This window comes from Salvia hispanica, chromosome 3, assembly GCF_029641045.1.
Source record: "Salvia hispanica isolate PSC_SH4W2 chromosome 3, Shi_PSC_v1, whole genome shotgun sequence".
In the NCBI taxonomy this organism is placed as follows: domain Eukaryota; kingdom Viridiplantae; phylum Streptophyta; class Magnoliopsida; order Lamiales; family Lamiaceae; genus Salvia; species Salvia hispanica.
The window spans coordinates 31,845,611-31,864,271 of NC_142694.1; the positions used below are offsets into that span (position 1 = coordinate 31,845,611).

General features: G+C 32.0%; 1 long non-coding RNA gene, 1 other non-coding gene and 2 pseudogenes across 2 annotated transcripts; 3 read left to right on the forward strand and 1 right to left on the reverse strand.

Moving 5' to 3' along the window:
- Nucleotides 1-1,897: 1,897 nt before the first annotated feature.
- Nucleotides 1,898-1,978, forward strand: TRNAL-AAG (transfer RNA leucine (anticodon AAG)). The gene has a single exon. It is a non-coding gene; the product is annotated as a tRNA-Leu (tRNA).
- A 1,395-nt stretch (nucleotides 1,979-3,373) lies between these two features.
- Nucleotides 3,374-5,491, reverse strand: LOC125216165 (transcription factor MTB1 pseudogene; annotated as a pseudogene).
- A 7,841-nt stretch (nucleotides 5,492-13,332) lies between these two features.
- LOC125216166 (ethylene-responsive transcription factor ERF023 pseudogene) lies at nucleotides 13,333-14,084 on the forward strand (annotated as a pseudogene).
- A 2,843-nt stretch (nucleotides 14,085-16,927) lies between these two features.
- On the forward strand, nucleotides 16,928-18,618 carry LOC148930579 (uncharacterized). Its single transcript, XR_016136310.1, has 2 exons — nucleotides 16,928-17,280; nucleotides 18,465-18,618. It is a non-coding gene; the product is annotated as an uncharacterized LOC148930579 (long non-coding RNA).
- Nucleotides 18,619-18,661: the final 43 nt, after the last annotated feature.

An 18,661-nucleotide genomic window follows, 5' to 3' on the forward strand; every position in this document is an offset into this window, starting at 1 on the left:
TATTGAAAATCCATGAAGTCTTGATCAAATTATAGTCTCTCCACAGTTTTATAAATTGGAAAAATCATGAAGTTTGAAATATTTGTAATTATCTAGTGAAATTTTTTATGAACTTGCATCTGGAATGACAGAGAAGAAAGCATACATGCGTGGCAGTGAGTTGAACGTGTCATTTATTCATAGTACAAAATAACAACATCATCGTTTAATAAAAAATATCAGCAATATATTTATTACACATAGGTGATCGAATTTTTTCGTTGTGCGATTGTTGCTAATAAATCCAAACTTCATAATTTTTCCATTAAAATTTACAAGACATGCCAGAATTCGACAAATTTCATAATTTTTCAGTCAAAATTCTTTTATGAAAAGTATAATATCATAATAAAAAGTACTGGTATTAAGTGATTAAATATTTTATTAAATCATCAATGAATGAATCGATTTTTATTAGAATCATTAATTTATTCAATTATGTCTTGATCCAAGATTGTGTCACGCACATTAATTTACGTAAACAAAGTATTTAATTATGCGAAAGCTACTAATTAATTATTACTATTAACAGAGATTTGATACTCCATTTGTTAGGCTCGGAAATCCAAGCCAGATCTTGCTAGTTAGGGAAAATTTTCCACAAACAAAATAACATAATTGTAGTATAGTATCATAGCATAATTAAGCATAAATTCTCACACACACTGTGGGTACTGTATGTGGCAGAAGGCATGCAGCTTTATCTTTTATAAACGTTCTTCTGAATAATGCATCTAAACTATAGTACTAAGTTCATCACATAGTTTGAATATATTTAAATCATAGTATAGTATTACAAAATTCTAAATAAGTATTGTAAATCGTACTCCCAACTCTGTTTTTTTTATTTTTGATAAAATGTCCACCCTTCTTTATAATTTATTCTCACATATATCCTTATTTAATTTACAAAAGAAAAAAAATACATATATAAAGCATAAACTTGCATATTTGCAAGTGAAAAATGCATATAACAATACATAAATATGTCTATCACCGAACATTAATTATTTTGTAGCATTATCCATCATGATTGTGCCATTTGTTTGGTAGGAACTAGGAAGTGAGTAGACGAATATGTGTCTCCCCCAATTGCTGTTATACATTACTATAAAAAATTATGGACCACATATACTTTTTATTATTTTGGGCTCATTAAATTGACTATACACAAAAAGTGTATGCAGGTTTGGGCTGAAATTTGGGCCATTACCATCTTGCTTTATAGAAATTTGACCCAAAATTATTTGCCAAAAATCAATTTTACCTTCTTGGAATTTCAGTTTATTTCGCTTCTTTTGTTAGGGAAAATCATTTATCACAGTTTCTTTTATTATTTCTCATTTCTAGGACCAAGAAGACCTCAAAGTATTAGTGGGAAAAGTCCAAAATATTTTGTAAATATAAAATAATTTATAAATATTCACTTTTTACATAAAAAAAAGCTCCAAGTCAACCACCTGGCGAACTAAGGTTCGACACAACAAAAACATGAAGACCACTAACAAGTGACAACCTAAAACCAGCACCAACCACAACAACAAAACGAAACCTCAACTAAGTCACATACAACAACATTCAAGCATATACTAATTACTACAACAACAACCAACCTGTTCCAACAAATTAGCATTGTAAAAGTGACAATCAAGAATTATTGAGACAGAGATTACTCAATTACTCCTACAAAGGTTATATATAAACTTATACGGAGTACTATATTTAACGTTATTTGTCGAAGAGAGAGTTACTATAGTGTACTACATGTAAGCTAAGATGTCACAAATGTACAATTAAAGAAACAGAGAATAGTTTTAAATATTTTAAATATAAATTGTTAGAATAACATCACAAAAATGTTGAGATGGCCGAGTTGGTCTAAGGCGCCAGATTAAGGTTCTGGTCCGAAAGGGCGTGGGTTCAAATCCCACTCTCAACACCCATTTTTATATTTTTTATTTTAATACTCAATGGAATAATAAAAGTTCGAATCTATATAGTTTGAAAAAAGCATCAAAATGAGTAATAATATTACAACTTTTGCATTTTTAACTATTCTTTTATCACTTACTCCCCTTTTTCTTTTCTTTTTTTCTACTTTAGCATCAAATGTAAATTAATAAAATATAAAATCTCATATTCAAGCCTCTAATTTGGACATTTTTATCTACACTTACTCCATTCATCAAGTTTCCATTATATAAATCACATGTAGATTCATATAAAACATAAAGATATCCGTATATGGATGTCAATTTAGTCCGAAACTAAATGATTTATTTATCCTATATAGATTTGCTTTTATAATCCAAATATCCAATATTATATCCAGACTACTTGGGCAGTTGGGCTTATTACCTGAGCAGGTTGATGGTCAATTGGGCTGAAAGATTATTTGTTTTATAAAAACAAATTGATAATTAAATCTATAGTAGCATAAATTTTACTACTACAATATATGTTTACAAAAGCATTTGTAATATCAAAATATTCTTTTTATGAGATTAGCATTAATAAAATAAATTGACACATGGTTTAAACATTTTCAATATTTTTTCCAATAGCGTTTGAACATTAAAGTTGTTTCTTCATTGGTTTCAACAATTGCCAACGTATTAATAACTCGTGGTTAAACCGAAATAGGATCGCAAGTTACAATTTTCGAACCAAAACCGTCTCCCAAGAGCTAAACCAAACCTAGAGTTCCTTTCCACCAATCAGATTGCACAACTTTTAGAATTGTTGTTTTGGCCCAAAGCCAGAAAAACCATTGATATTTGAAAAAATTTCACTAAAAATTGGGGAATTCGGGAAAACACGCCATTGCTTATGCCGGGCTGGTTAAGGTATCAATTTGTTTTTGAACCTGAACAGAAATTGGCAGTTCTTGAACCGGAACTGGATACAAGAGAACCACATGACTTTTTAACGCATATCTGTCAGTTTTATTACGGTTTACACAGGATCGTACTGATAAAGAAGGAAAAGGAAAAGGAAAAGGAAAAGGAAAAGGAAAAGGAAAAGGAAAAGGAAAAAGCTGTTAAACTAATCATTCATCACTCATCTTCAACCTTAAATAGTTAATGTAGTAACAAATTTATTCTTTAACAAATCTGAAACCTCCATTTATAGCAAAAAACAGAAGTTTGTAGAATAAGAGATCTACTGTATCTAGGTAGTTGTCAATATGGTATCATAGAATCTTACAACCTTCAATTCATCTAAAAGTCAAATTAAGCTTGAAAAAATGTTCAATAAATCAACTATTTATAGTAATTTCAGACAACATAGATTATGTAGTATTACACATTACTCATTCAAGCAAGTAACAAGCTGACAAAGGAAACGATGTTTGAAATTGAGAAAATATAGGTCATAATTGAATTGAACTTAACAAATCAATAAATCTTGAAAGCTATGTTCTTACAACAAATCTATACTATAAACAGATAAAGACTTTGTTTTCCTAACAATAATATCTGCAAAAGATTTCCATATTGGTTCTCACTGCCTAATTATTTTGTAAAAAACATTAAATACCGGTATTTACCCGACCGACTACGGCTGCTGCTGATCGCGCGACATCGCTCCGAGCAGCTTTTCCTTGGTTAGCCGCTCTGGTGCATCTGATTTGACGACAAAGGTATGGAACACTTTCTCGCTCCCGGAGGCAAATTTTGCGTCTACTATGGTCGCCCGAGCATCCTTGATTGCTCGAACGAAACTCGACACGGGGTGAGCATCGAGCTGACAGCTCACCTTCAGCGTTACTTCGCCTACGCCAGCTTGGATGTCGATGCTAGGGGGTGGCCTTTCCGTATTTGGCTGAGTTTCCGCCTCTCCCGACACCCTCCCGTTGGAAGATTCCAAGCCCTTGAGCTTGTTCTGAAGCTCGGTTATGTAAGCAATCGCATCTCCCAAGAGGGAAGCTTTGTCCATCTTGGAAATATTCGGAACCACCGCTCTCAGCGCGTAGAAACGCTGGTTCAGCTTCTCGCGTCGCTGCCTCTCCGCCTCCACGTGATTGAGGGGCTCCTCCCTCCCGTTGGCGGGCTTCCGGCCACGCTTCCTTGGCCTGTTGTCTTCTGATACCAGCATGCTCTCTTCGATACACGGAACTTCAATGTCAGAGTGCTCTGCCTCTGTGCTCTGTGGTCGCGAATTCGCGCCAAAATCAATCTGCATTTGCGCTGGTTTCCGGTTCTGCCCGTTCAACCCGTTCAACGGATGTTTTACTTGCCTTGGAGGATTATAAACCTCCACCGGGGTTGCAGGCTTAGCGTTCGCGTACTGTCTCCACACCAAACCGTTCCCGTTCCCATTAATCGTCCCATATTCAACCTTCCTAACATCGCCATTCCCCTTCAATTCCACACGACCAGAGCATAAATCTTGCCCGAAAACCTTAGGAACCACTTGCTCGACTACAAAACCCTTGGACCTCTCATTCACCGCAACTTTCTTGGACTTAAAAATCCCCGACAACGAAGAGAAAGACGACCTAACGGCCCTCAACACCTCCACATTCTCCGGAACACACCTAACTGAGCCCAACTCCACCACACCAATATCCGTCGGAACCAACACAACGGTCTGCACCCCCGCATTCCTCGCCAAAAATGAGCGAACGCAATAATCCACGGGCGACTTAAACGCATCGCTCAACCACAAATGCTCCCCCGAGCTAAAACACCTCCCCGGCCCCCCTTCCCCTCGACTAAACGAAAAATACATCGACGCCAAGAAGAACATCTCGGCATCCGTCACCCTATCCAACCCAAACGCGTAGCTCTCGTCCTCGCTCCCCCCGAACGAGATATGCAGCTTCTGCAGCACCCGCTTCCGCATCCGCTGCTGGCACTCGTCCTCCTGCCGGAGCCTGAGGAACCGAGTAACATCGGAATCCTCCTCCTCGTCCCGGGGCTCCCGACAGCACCCGTCCCCCCACCCCAACACTAAATCCCCAATTTTTGACCTAGAAATTTGCCAGAAAATTGCGTAATTCCAACTGAAATTGGACAAATTGGGATGTTCTACAAGATCTGAGAGCTTATTCTGCAAATTCTCATCATTGCTAATCGACATTAAAGAGCATTCCGCAGAAACCTTGTTTGAAATCAAGTAATCGAATGCTTTGCTACCTAAAACGGCAGAAGCCATAGCCCTATCTTCGTCGGTCCACCTAACACCGGCCATACTAGATTCTCTCCTCATCAAACACACCAAATCAAAGGAAAACACCAAATTTCTATCTAAAATAATTCAGCAAGATTAAATCTTTTGCTCAGATCTCAAAAATTAACATGCAAAACTAAAGAATCGATGAATAATGGAAGGGATTGGAGGAATTTACTTACCGATTTTGGGGGGTTTTGCGGTTTAGTAAATTGAGAGAGATGGGAAAAGAATAGTTTGAATAAATTAAGTGAGAAAGGGAGAAGAAAGAAGGTTATTCGGAAATGAAATTTTGGTTATTTTATTTAATTATTTAAATTGTTTTTGCTCGTGACCTTTTTTGGCCTACCTCTGCATGTGTATTACTTTTTGTTCAAGTTAGATATATTGGTAATATTAATTTGGTGATAAATTCGATTATTTGTTGATTTTTGGAGTGATTTCAAAATTTAGTGATGTGATTAGAGAATCGGAGGGTGGGAAGCGGGACACGTGGCGGGGAGAGTGGGACACGTGTGGAAAGTGGGAATCATGATTCTCACACGTTTCACGTTAGGCCAGAAAGGCTCTCATGTCAACGAACGTGAAAGGCACGTGACACGATGGGAGTTTCGAGTGTAAGAAGCACGTGAGCCGCATTTAGTTACGTTTTTCCATGCTTTTAATCTTGTTTAGTTGCTTTAACGTGTAGGTTGTGTGTGGAAGGAGGTTTTTCTTTATTTGGTAAAGTAAAATGCTCGGACCAAAAGAATTGCATACTTTAATAATAAATACAAACAATAAAATATAAAATAAACGCTAATGTAAATTTTAAAAGTAATAAATTTCATTTAGACAATAAAAATTCATAACACCTCGACATCAAGAAAGCATCAAAAGAAGGAAAGTCACACCTATAATTAACATCGAAATAATTATCCTAGTCGGAGTCTCATTGTTTTCGCATTTGATATACGGATTTAGTTCAAAATTGACAAAATAACATAGCTATAAAAAATTTATTACAGCATTATTAGTAGAAAATGAGAGATGCTCCATTAGATTTAGAAATTGATCAAAAGTAGGGTAAAATTAAAATAGAAAAATAGGAGTTATAATTATGAACAATAATAATTTTATACTCTTGCTATCCTATCTTATTTAGAGCATTTCTTTTCGATATAGTATTAAGAAATAAGTATTTAGAGAATAAGTGTAGAGAGAACAAAGGGAATTAATCAAAATATAGAATTAGAGAATAATTTTATTATTAAAAAAGGAAACTGCTCAATTATATACCGTCGGACGATTAAAAATGAATACGATTGTACTATCATAGATAAAGGTACATTATTATATAAAAACTATACTATTATATACAAAGAGAAAGTAGTAATTGGAATCTAATAACCACTATTTTATTTTATATTAAAATATACTTTCATATTAAATCTCCTATCGAAATTCACTTTGAAGGTGATGGAGAGAATATCAATATATAAGCATACGTTTAGTGTTCCCGTGACCCTTATTCATAATTGCGAAAAATTTAATACTCCTAAATCGGAGAAGATGAAGATAAAACAATTTAAATTTAAAGCAAAACAAAACAAAATCACAACTAGTCAATGCAAATCACAAGGTTCACGTGCCCGTGGTCCCCATCTTATTGAGTTATTAATTTGAACGTGGCTACAATATTCAATTACTAGTAAAACATTATTTGTCTTGCTTATTTAATAGCTATTCATTTCGTCCATGACTATGTTGGCATATTAGAAAGAAAAAAGTATCGAATGGCTTTATAATTTATAAAGAGAAAAAATATAGTTTAGTGGTGGTGAAACCATCGGAAAAAAATAATGAAAAGGAAAGTGAGATATCTTGAGCAGCAATTATATCTATTTTATGTAGAGAATATTCTAGAAAAATATAATAATTGATTAAATTTAATGTTTATTAAATAAATTATTTTGAAAAAATATAAATACTCAATTTATTTTAGCTAGGAACCACCGTCACAAAACCAAAAATAAAGAGAGATTTGTGTGGGAGAAAATAAAGTTTGATAGTACTACCATTTTTCAGTTAATAATTAATGAAATTTAATTCGATCTAATCTAGTACTCCTACAAAGGATAAGCACGAGTAGATTTATTTGGCAAGGGGTACTATGCTATGCATCTATAGTTTTATAGTACATACTTTTAATTAGGTTTACCTATATGTCTAAAACAAAGTTAGGTTCAATTATAATCTTCCTAAACTGAAGTCAAAGTCAAATAAAATTCAGTGGTTTGAACATATTTTCATATGTTTAGCCAAACACAACAAGTAATATTATGTTTAGTCCATTAAATTTGTTGTTAGTAATGTTGATGAGAAAATTTTCGCTTTAAATTCAACACTTCTATCTTGTTGAAAAACCTATTCAATTTTTAAGTTTAGAAATTTTCTGTTTTTCTTGCATGAATGTGGAGCTAAGTTTTTTGGTGTTAATCTAAATATTGGAATCTAAAATGGATCGTAAATAAATATTATGACGTGGAGACATTATATAATAAATGGTTTTATAAAAATAATTGAGCCCATATCAAATTTAGGACCTATACAGAAATTAAAAGTACTAGTACAAACAAAGTGTTTCAAATTTGATAAAGTAAGCCCATGTCAAATTGAGCCCACATAATCCTTTTTTTCTTTTGTAGTGTTAAAATTAGCATATAATCTTTTCTTAAATTGAACTCAACAAAATTTCGAGTGCAGCGACTTTGATTAAGCGTAACTTAGTTAATAATAAGCTCCTCTTTCAATAATTGGTCAAATTTTCAGTCACCGCACTAACAAAAGTAATTGAAAATCATTTAACAAAAAGGCAGAGAATACATATATCATATTCTAATACTTACGGCACCCTAATTTAAAATTAAGAACAAATCTTCATTCTTAGTTTTAAAATAAGTGAATGAGATTAAATCTTACGAATCTCAATAAATAGTAGACAAAATATCAACAAAAAGGTAATATCATCATTATGTTATCATATGATAATTTTCGTGAATGTTTTTTTATATCAACATAGTGTATTACAAATATCTACAATATGACATAAGAATATCAACACTAGTACAAGAAAATATCAACACATATTTTTTGAGATTTTTACATGGTTTTATTGAGATTTTTTGATGTATTTGTTGATAAAAATCTGGTTTTCAACATTTATGAAAACTAAAATAAAAAAGATCAAATTTATCATCCGAACGTCGTCGGAACATATGCAATTGAGATCTCGTTGGAATCCTTATAAAATTATCTTTAATTTGATATATTTTTTGCGAAAAAATAATTTAAATGGAGAGAGTTATGTAAATTTAAAGTTTTAATATGATTTTAATGAGAGGGAATTAACATATACCCTCTAATTTTATTTATTAATTTTCTTAATTAAAAATATAATCCATGTGACCTTATTTCAACCACTAGATCTTCTAATCTAATGACTAAGATTTAGTCTTAGTTAAAGATTGCTAATTAGTTAGCAATTGATTACTTCCCAGAACACGTATTGAATATATCCATTCAACCAGTAAAATCGAACATGCCAAGAAAAATCAGCATCTATTTTCATTAATACCGTTTAAGTTGTAACTGGAAAATTATGGTCTCAATAAAAAGTTATTATCTTATACTTTACCACTCCCTCCATTCCATAAAAGTAGAGCCATTTTTCTATTTTGAGCATTCTATAGTAGTAAATTATTATTTTTTAAGTAAAAAGTAATACATATTCTCGATCTTACTTTTCCCTCTCTTTTACTTTATGATCTTTACTTTTTCTTCTCATACTTTATTATCTTTTTATTTACAAACTTTTTTTCTTAATATCCGTGTAAAGAAATACCTTCAATACTATAGAATGAAAAAAATATAAAATATTATTTTCTAATACATATGCTCAATGCGTGAAGCATATTCTAATAGGTCACAGAGAATACTCTACATGCGGACTCTGCCATGCCAAACTCGGATTGGACCGTGTCAAATACAGACTAACCCATTATTTTCAATTAGATAAGAATACTTTGATTCATTGACACAATCACTTTTACTAATAAAAACTTCACTTTTAATCACATGTTTTTCTTATAATTAAAAGAGTGAACTTAAAAAATGGTCCCTGAATTATGGGTTTATTTCGAAAATGGTCCCTGGACTTTAAAAATATCACCAGTAGTCTCTGGATTAAGGGATAATATCAAAAACAGTATTTTGAGACGAAAATGCCCTTTTGAGGGGTTTTGAAGGATTTGGGCAATTTGGTCTTTTTACACTTTTAACATTTTAAATCTGATATTATTTTAGTTATGTACTAAATCTGATATTATTTCAAAATTATCATTCTTCATCCCTTTTGTCATCCTTCACTTTGTTTCTTTATTTCAATATTAGATTTAATTTTACAAAATTAAATTTTAAATTTCAATTTTTAAATAGCAATAATTTTTTTTTAATTAAAACTATTAATTCATGGACACTATAAATATTGATTGAAACTATTAATTTTTGTTATTTAATATAATATTAAGCTGAATTGAAGAAGTACAGAAAAATAATATTAATCGTGATGGAAAAATAAGAGCTATTCTATTTAGCCTTCGTTCGGTTGTTATAATTGCTTGTGATTGAATATTATGAAGTCGACTAAAAATTTTGTATATGAGTATTTTTGTTGAAATTTTCTAGTCATTTTGATTGATTGTTTTCAAATTAATAAACGAAAATTATATTAGTTTTACATTAGACGCATATTTATTTCAGAATAAATCATGTTATATTGTCTATTTATGATTAAAGCTATCAAATATTGATTAAAACTAAGACGTTATATCTTATTGATTAAATATTAGGACACTATCAAATATTGATTATGACTAATAATTTTTGTTATTTAATAATTTTTATAATTAAAAAAATTTATTGATATTTAAAAACTGAAATTTATAATTTAATTTTGTAAAATTAAATCTAATATTGAAATAAAGAAACAAAGTGAAGGATGACAAAAGGGAAGAAGAATGATAATTTTGAAATAATATCAGATTTAGTGCATAACTAAAATAATATCAGATTTAAAATGTTAAAAGTGTAAAAAGACCAAATTGCCCAAACCCCCAAAACCCCTCAAAAGGGCATTTTCGTCTCAAAATATCGTTTTTGATATTAACCCTTAGTCCAGAGACTACTGGTGATATTTTTAAAGTCCAGGGACCATTTTCGAGATAAACCCATAGTCCAGGGACCATTTTTGAAGTTCACTCTAATTAAAAATAGATAGTTATTTTTATTTATAATAACAATCACTTTTATTCATTACAATAATTACTTACACAACAGTCACCACTTTCATTGCAAATGTTATTTTTTTAGAACCAAAAGATCATTTTAGAGTGGATTCGAGTTAGGTGCGATTTCGGTCCAGGCGATCGGGCCCGCACGAAGAGACTAGAGAAAGAAAGCAAAGGCACATAGATCTCGTGGTGGCTTTTGCACATGTGAAGCTCTTAACGGGACCAAACTCTTTTGAAGCATTTATGCCTCAAGCCCTAAGGTCGGTTTCAATAGTTTAACTCATTCATTTAATTTTTTTAATTCTTGTTTTTTTCCTAGTGGTCACTTCAATTAATCATGCATAATGCCAATAAACTTTTTGGCCCACCCAACTTCTGTGTAAAAAAATTTCTTCCATTGTATTCATTGTGATTTAATCACTATAATTTGTGGTCACTTATATTGAATACATTTACTATATCATACAAGTGGAGTGTTGATAGATTTGATCTGATCTTACCTTATCATCTTTGTCCATTTATATTGATTTTTGCAACACGTGCACATTATTTCTAATAGAGTTTGTGTATAACTGCTGTGGATTAGGGGTGCCTCGGGCAGATACAGAGCTTAATTTTTCTTTAGGATCGATCGAAAATACTATAGTTGACTTCATTTTAAAATATTTCCTTTAAACTTACGTTTTTGCAATTATAATTTTATTTTTCATTATAAATGGAATAACATTTCTCTCTTCAATTCGTTCACTTTATACCGCAAACCATTTTCACTCCTATAACTATCCCCAAACTTGTGTTCATCATATTTATAAAATTGGACAGATGACAATATTGGAGTACATCATGGCTAAGCTACTAGCTATCACTTCTTCTAGAATCACAAGTTTTTGTGTTAAATCACTCCCAAAGATCCAAAAACAATACAAGAATTAAAGATGCTGAAAACAAAACAAAAATATGAGAAGAAAGAATCAGCACAAGTAATCAAGTTTGACCACAATGGAAAATACTTGTTGTGTAATACTCCCTCCGTCACAAGGTATTAGACCAACTTTCCTTTTTGGGATGTCCCAACATATTAGACTCATTTCTTTTTTTAGCAAAAAATATCTATCTTATTTTATTCTCCACCTACTTTTTTCTTCTCTCCCCTACTTTTTCCCTCTCTCCACTTTAACTATTTAAATATCAATTCCTTAAATCATGTGCCCAAAAGAAGTGAGTCTAATACTCCGGGACGGAGGGAGTAGTAAATATTGTGTATGAATTGATTACTTCTCACTACCATGCGTTTGTCAATCAATAATAGGAGCAAATTCAAGTACAAATCTTCAATAAAGATCTTTCATTACCATTTTATTATTCACACGTACTGTATACGATTATTTATACGATTATTATGAATCGTATTTCAATCGATAAATAGCTGCCATCAATTAATAGATTTAGAATTCGAATCATCGGATATTAATTATTCTGCGACTAATAATAATTTTTTATTAACGTGTGCTCAAAAGTTAATTATGAGTATCATTTTTTTTTGTCAAAAGTCAATTAAGTTTTTGACTAAGTTTTACAGGGGAATAAGTGGACATATATAAAAAAGACTAAATCTATATGTAGCTGGCCATAAAATAATATTTTAATAAAAAGACAAATAATGAAGTAATGATTTTATTTAAAATTGAAGTACCTTGGTAGTACTCTTTACTTGTATACGGAGTATACTCTAAAGAGATATTTTGACTTCCATGTAGGGATATAATAATAATAATCATATTATACTTTTAAGTAAATGAAAAATTATAACAAATCTTATGGCCAACTTTATGTACTATCAGTAATAAATAAATAAATGAATGAAAATATGTAAAATACACCAAGGCAACTATGACAGCTGTGCTACCCTTGCTACAAATTTACAACCACATTAAATGATAGGTCCATCTTTGAATAGTTATGAGTCTTATGACACTTTTATTGGCAATGTTTATTTGTTACACTCATGTCATGTCACTATTAATCGGTTATTCGATAACTTAAAATAACTAATCCAAATCTTAAATTAAATTCTAAACTTAAACTCACTGGTAACCTAGGTCTTAACACTTAAGAGGCTACCTAAGTCCATATTAACTAGTATGGTACTACTTTCGTTCACGAAAAATAATTTTATTTTATTCTTATTTTGGATAGTCCATCAAATTTAGTCTTTATTCAATTTTAGTAAGTTATTTCTCTCTATTTTGGTAGATCTATTTTCTAACTAACATTATTAGTACCACTTTGATCTCTATCTACATTTTTCGTATACTTGCCGAGTTTGCATTCAAACTCACATAGTCCATCAGATTATTTTTATGAACGGAGGTAGTATAAATAATTAACAGTGTGATACTAGTAGAGTTATTTTGCCATTTTGGTGCGCTCTATAGTAGTGAAGTCATTTCCCTTTTCAGTACTAAAAGTTAACGCATTTTTTCTCACTTACTTAATTCTCACTTACTTTATTTTCTCTTATTTGATTCTCTCTTCATGCCTCTACCTTTTTTATTTTCTAATTTATTCTTTCCTTACTTGACTCACTTAATACAATTTCTTAAATATCCGTGCCAGAAAGAAATGTGTCTATTATTATTGAACGAAAAAAGTAATAATCGACTTTAATTTTAACCAATAACCGATTTGTAAATCAACGCTGTATTCTCTTATAATTTTAATCGAACGAACTACTACGAAGCACCTTTTAATATTACGATTCACGACCAGAAATCACATGTCCCGAACAATCATTTTCCCAATAAATTAAAGATAGAATGCTCCCCTTGAATCTATTTGATATTTCTCTTATGAAAACATGGTATCAAGAACCACACATGCAAATGGTAGTAGCATCTTCACATCATAAATATGGAGAGGAGAGAGAAATTAGAGGATGCTCCATTTCCACCTCTCCTAATGCAACCTCCCACCCATCCCTCCCCCTCCGTCTACCGCGGCGTGCGGAAGCGGCGCTGGGGGAAATGGGTGTCCGAAATCCGGGAGCCCAAGAAAAAGACCCGAATCTGGCTAGGGTCTTTCCCGGCTCCCGAGATGGCGGCCAGGGCGTACGACGTGGCCGCCTACTGCTTGAAGGGCGATAAAGCGCAGCTCAATTTCCCCGACGACATCCACCTCTTGCCCCGCCCCTCCACCAGCGCTGCCAGGGACATACAGGCCGCGGCAGCGCTGGCGGCCAACATAGCCGCGGAGCAGACTGGCGTAGTCTGTTCCGCGGCTGAAGGGGGCGGGGAGGATTTTTGGGCGGAGATTGAGCTGCCGGAGTTGATAAGTGATCATCATGAATATTCGTCGCCGGAGAATTGGTGTTGGAGTTCTACCTATGGAGAGTTCAATGCTGATGCTAAGTTTATTTAATTATATTCTTTATGGTTGTGTATGATTTGTTGTATATTTGAATAAATAAGTGAACATATGTAGTTTGATTTGTTGTATATTTGAATAAATAAGTGAAACATATGTAGTTTGATTTGTTGTATACACATACACATTATATTCATATTTATGTGGTTGATTGTATTTATATTATTCATACCCAATTGTGATGTAGGCATTAGTTAGTTTAGTGATGGTTTTAGTGCTAATTGAAATAAAAAAAACATGAAATTTGGTCAATCCATCTCGTAACTTTAAAAATCAGTAAAAAAAATAATTATTATAACATTTTTTATTACTATCCCTTATATTGTCGATGTAAAGTATGCATATCTTTAATTGATTATGCGTCTAAGTAGATGTTAAATGCGTTGTCAAACCATTAAAGATGGAGCAACAAATCCAAATTTTAACCGTCACGTCTATACGAAATCTTCGAAATGAAAATCACGTGGACAATTGCGAACAATGTTAAACTTTATGGTTTTACCAACAATATTGAAATTGCAGGACAGATAAGATTCAATCAAATTTTATGATTTTTCCCTTGCAATTATTTATAAATATAATTGATTCTACCTATATATACGAAGTTAGATAATTGTGTGCAAATGATATTGTTAATTATCTCAACTGCAAATGAGATTGGTAAATACCATATTCTAAGTTCTAATAGATTGATAATCATGAGCGATCCTTTGACTAATTGATAATCCTTTAACTAATTAAGACAGAAATTTGCTAGAAGTAAGAGTTATATTTTGATGTATAAATGAATAATTATATGGAGTATAAATCAACTTTTTTTTTTCATGTGTAAAAAGTTTTATGATATATCGTTGTCACACACCAAAATTTATGAAATGTATCTATTTGAAGACAAAAGTAGTACTGCCGCGAAAGTAACATCTTTTTCTAGAAGTACTATTAACTATTACTAGTCACACATTAATTGATCCACAAAGGAAAATAATTGGGGTATGTGACACATAGTATCATCAAAAGGTGCACATGGAATATAAATTATAAGAAGAAATACAATCAATGTTTTATATTATGATTGCCTACTTAGCCATAGGGGCCATAGGGCATAAATAATAACAATACATGTGTATATTCTTAATTTCAAATATTTCAATTTAAATTTCATCGTCATATAAATTGAATTAGATATGTATACAGACATGTCTAAGATGGGTAATTAATATACTATGAATGAAGTACGAACTATTATAGGGGCGAAATCAGATATTTATCTTAGGAAGGGTAATAATATACATCTAAGAAAATTTTGAAAAGGTGAAAAAGGTCAAATATGAGTAAATTTTAATGAATTTAGTGAAATGAAGAACAAAAAATGTGGGAGACATTTACCCCTCATATAGGCTACATGTGTCTCTCCCATCGTATTACTATTATAGTTGAGATTTATCGATTATATATGCGAAAAATATTGCATGCCGTAAAAATAGTGTGCAGAGTATTTACACACTTAAAAAACAGACAAGATACGGACAAACAACATTGACAATACATGTACTATAAAACAAGAAGCCAAATCAGCCGAGAGGTACCCGACCTTATCGTTGGTGCACATCTCAAATAAGATTTTTTAGACTTACATGCATTATTTATATATGATAAAGTTCAAATGAGAATACTTTTTATCAATAGAATTAGAATATACTCCTAAAAATTATATTTGGCCGTTAAATAATAAAGATCCACAGTGAATGCATCCCTATTAACAAAATAATTGAGGAGAAAGTTTAAACTTTTGTTCATCATGGTATATGTTTATCTATCTCTTTTGTTGTGGTAGACTCTATCACAATTATATATAATATTGAATGGAGTATTTTGGATCATCATTAATAGGTGAGAAGACTTTGGGCCAGTTGGGCCGGTAAGCCTATTTGGGCTATCATGAGCACTAATTCGACTGGGCCGGCCCTTTTTAATATGGATTTGACCAGGATTGATTAACATGAATATGAAAGTATCCATATCAAACTCATGAATATTAAAGTTGACATCTTATATCACTAATTTATTTGACTTCAATTTGAGCAAAACTTCATCAAATTATATATTAGTGTAGGGAATAGACCACCAATATTGATTAACAAAATTTGACCAAATTTTATAATTTTTTGGCAATTTATCCTAAAATTTAATAATTTTTGTGATAATTTATCCTAATTTCTTGGATGAAATATATCATCAATAGCTTTAAAAAAATTGAATTACAGCACGCACGGACTTGAACCATTGATTCCTTTTGTAATCTTACTGCCCTATCATTTTTTGTGTCGAATTTGAATGATGACACAACTAATTAAATTAAAATAAACTATGTGTCAATTTCCTTGGACGTGGCCACACCTGAAAGATCACTTTCTAGCAATTATATGACTAGTTAAAAAACAAAAAAAAATTCATGAATAAATTATTTTAGGCACCCTATGTTCTGTAACGTATCTTGAACCATAAAACTATAGAAAATTAAATAATTAGGATTTCCATGATCCAACCACAACTTCTTTTCATTGTTATATCAAAGTCTAATTGCCATAAATTCTACTCGTAATTTACATAAAGCTGGTCTCATTATATTTTACTCGTAACTCAAAAATCAACTGAAAAAACCACAAATATCAATTTGTTTAAGTAAAATATATAAGTGAAATTGTATCTAATATAATAGTCCCGAAACCATACCTGAAAGAAATAACGAGATAAACAATGTTTCCAATTAATAAAATACCAACGTCATTTCGATAAAAAACATCCACAATATATATCACATAGATCTATAGTTAAAACTTCATGATTTTTTTGACTAATTAAAAAAATTACAGAACAAACCAAAATTTCACCGTAATTTTAAGGAATAGTATACCACGTAGATTTAAGTTAGTACTACAAACTAGTATGATATTAGTATATATGGCCTTAAACCAAAAAAATTGGTGTATCACCAAAATCCAAAGACAATGTACGAAGAGGAATCCTATCATCATCTCCCATCATATAACAAACTCGCCGTGGTCTGGCCGGAGCGCCGGTCTGGGACGGTGACGCCGCCGCTTCGGTGCCAGCCGGGTCGGCCCAGAATAATCGTCCGACCCGAACCCGCCAAATGCCTTGCAGAATTACCAAAATGCCCTTCTCGACGGCCCCAAGTTCTCCTCGGAGCTACGTGGATCATGTGCCGGCCGGGAAGAAGGGCGGCTTGTTTGGGAGGAGTGGCGCCGAGGGTAGTTTGGGGTTTTCGCCCTCTTCGTCTACTCCTTTATGGGTAAATATAAAATTCTCTTTCATTATTTTCTCTATCTAAGTACTTCCTTTACCAGCAATTTACATGTTTTCATTTCTTATTTTGATCTGGCTGCAATATTATTTGCTTGATTTACTATGTGATGATTTTATCGAAAAAGATGGACGTCGTGGTATTTATTTCAATTAAGATTATTTTTCTAACAATTCATATCGTAAAGTGTACCCATTTTAAATTTAGGTTCAATTAAAGTATATACCGGGATGACCAAAATGTAGTATAGGTTTAGTTTTTAGTTTATATTCTGTCAATCAATCCTTCCCGGTTCACGTCTTTAATGAAAAGCTTCTTTTGTAAGTTCTTGCATAGAGATTCCAAAAATTACCGAATCCCAGACTATACAAGAAATTGGTTGAACTCCAAAATGACATTTTCTTTTGATTTGAGTGGGGTTGGGTTAGGAGGGTCTCTTATTGCCTTCATATATCAATTTAATTAAAATATACTCCTAGTATTCCTTTATCTTGTTTCATTTCCACTTTATTATGTATAAAAAGTATAACTTATTTTCCACTGAACCTTTATCACTTGCATGTATTCATATTTCTTAAAATTCAAGTTGCTAAAAAGCAAGATGTCTTATCAAGGAATAATATTGCTTTAATTTTATTAAAAATGCAATTCATTAAATTCGGCCTTTGAAGCTACTATCAATCACGATACGGCAGCTCTGCCCAATCCATAATGCTGGGATTATTTTTATTTTTTGTCCGCCATTAATTGTTGTCACACCTTTTTTAGTATGATTTGCTCATAGAAAGTTCAAGTCCAAACGTATGGACCCATCTCCCTAACTCGTCATTGTTGCCTTAAATGTTTCTGTCTTCCTTTTTATTGATGAAAAAGGTACAAGTTTGCCAGTTCATGTGGCTAAAATGAAACCTTCATAATTAGGGCAATTGGGAAAATTTAATAATCATATCTAACTTTCTTGTTCTAGAAAACATGCCATAATTACACTTGTCAAAATTCAATATATGTTGCTTTCATGCTTTGTTTTGTCAATGTTCAAGAAAAAGTGAGATTGTAATTTAGGTTCAATTTGGATTTCATTTTGTCTATTGATTGTTTGATCATTTTAAGATTTGTTTCTTATGAAACTTGGATGGTTTTTTAGTGCTTAAACATTTATTTTACTAGTGCAGGCTACTATGCGTGAAGGTTTGAAGCACGCTATAACGTGGAAAGGCACAAGAAAATGCAATTAATGTACTTATTATGCACATGTAAATTAAATTTAGATATGTTATATCATGTCCTCTAATGAAATAAACTAAATGCAAGAAACACAGTTGTTTTGTTGAGAGGCCCTATAACTCGAAATGACAGTCTAACCAACGAG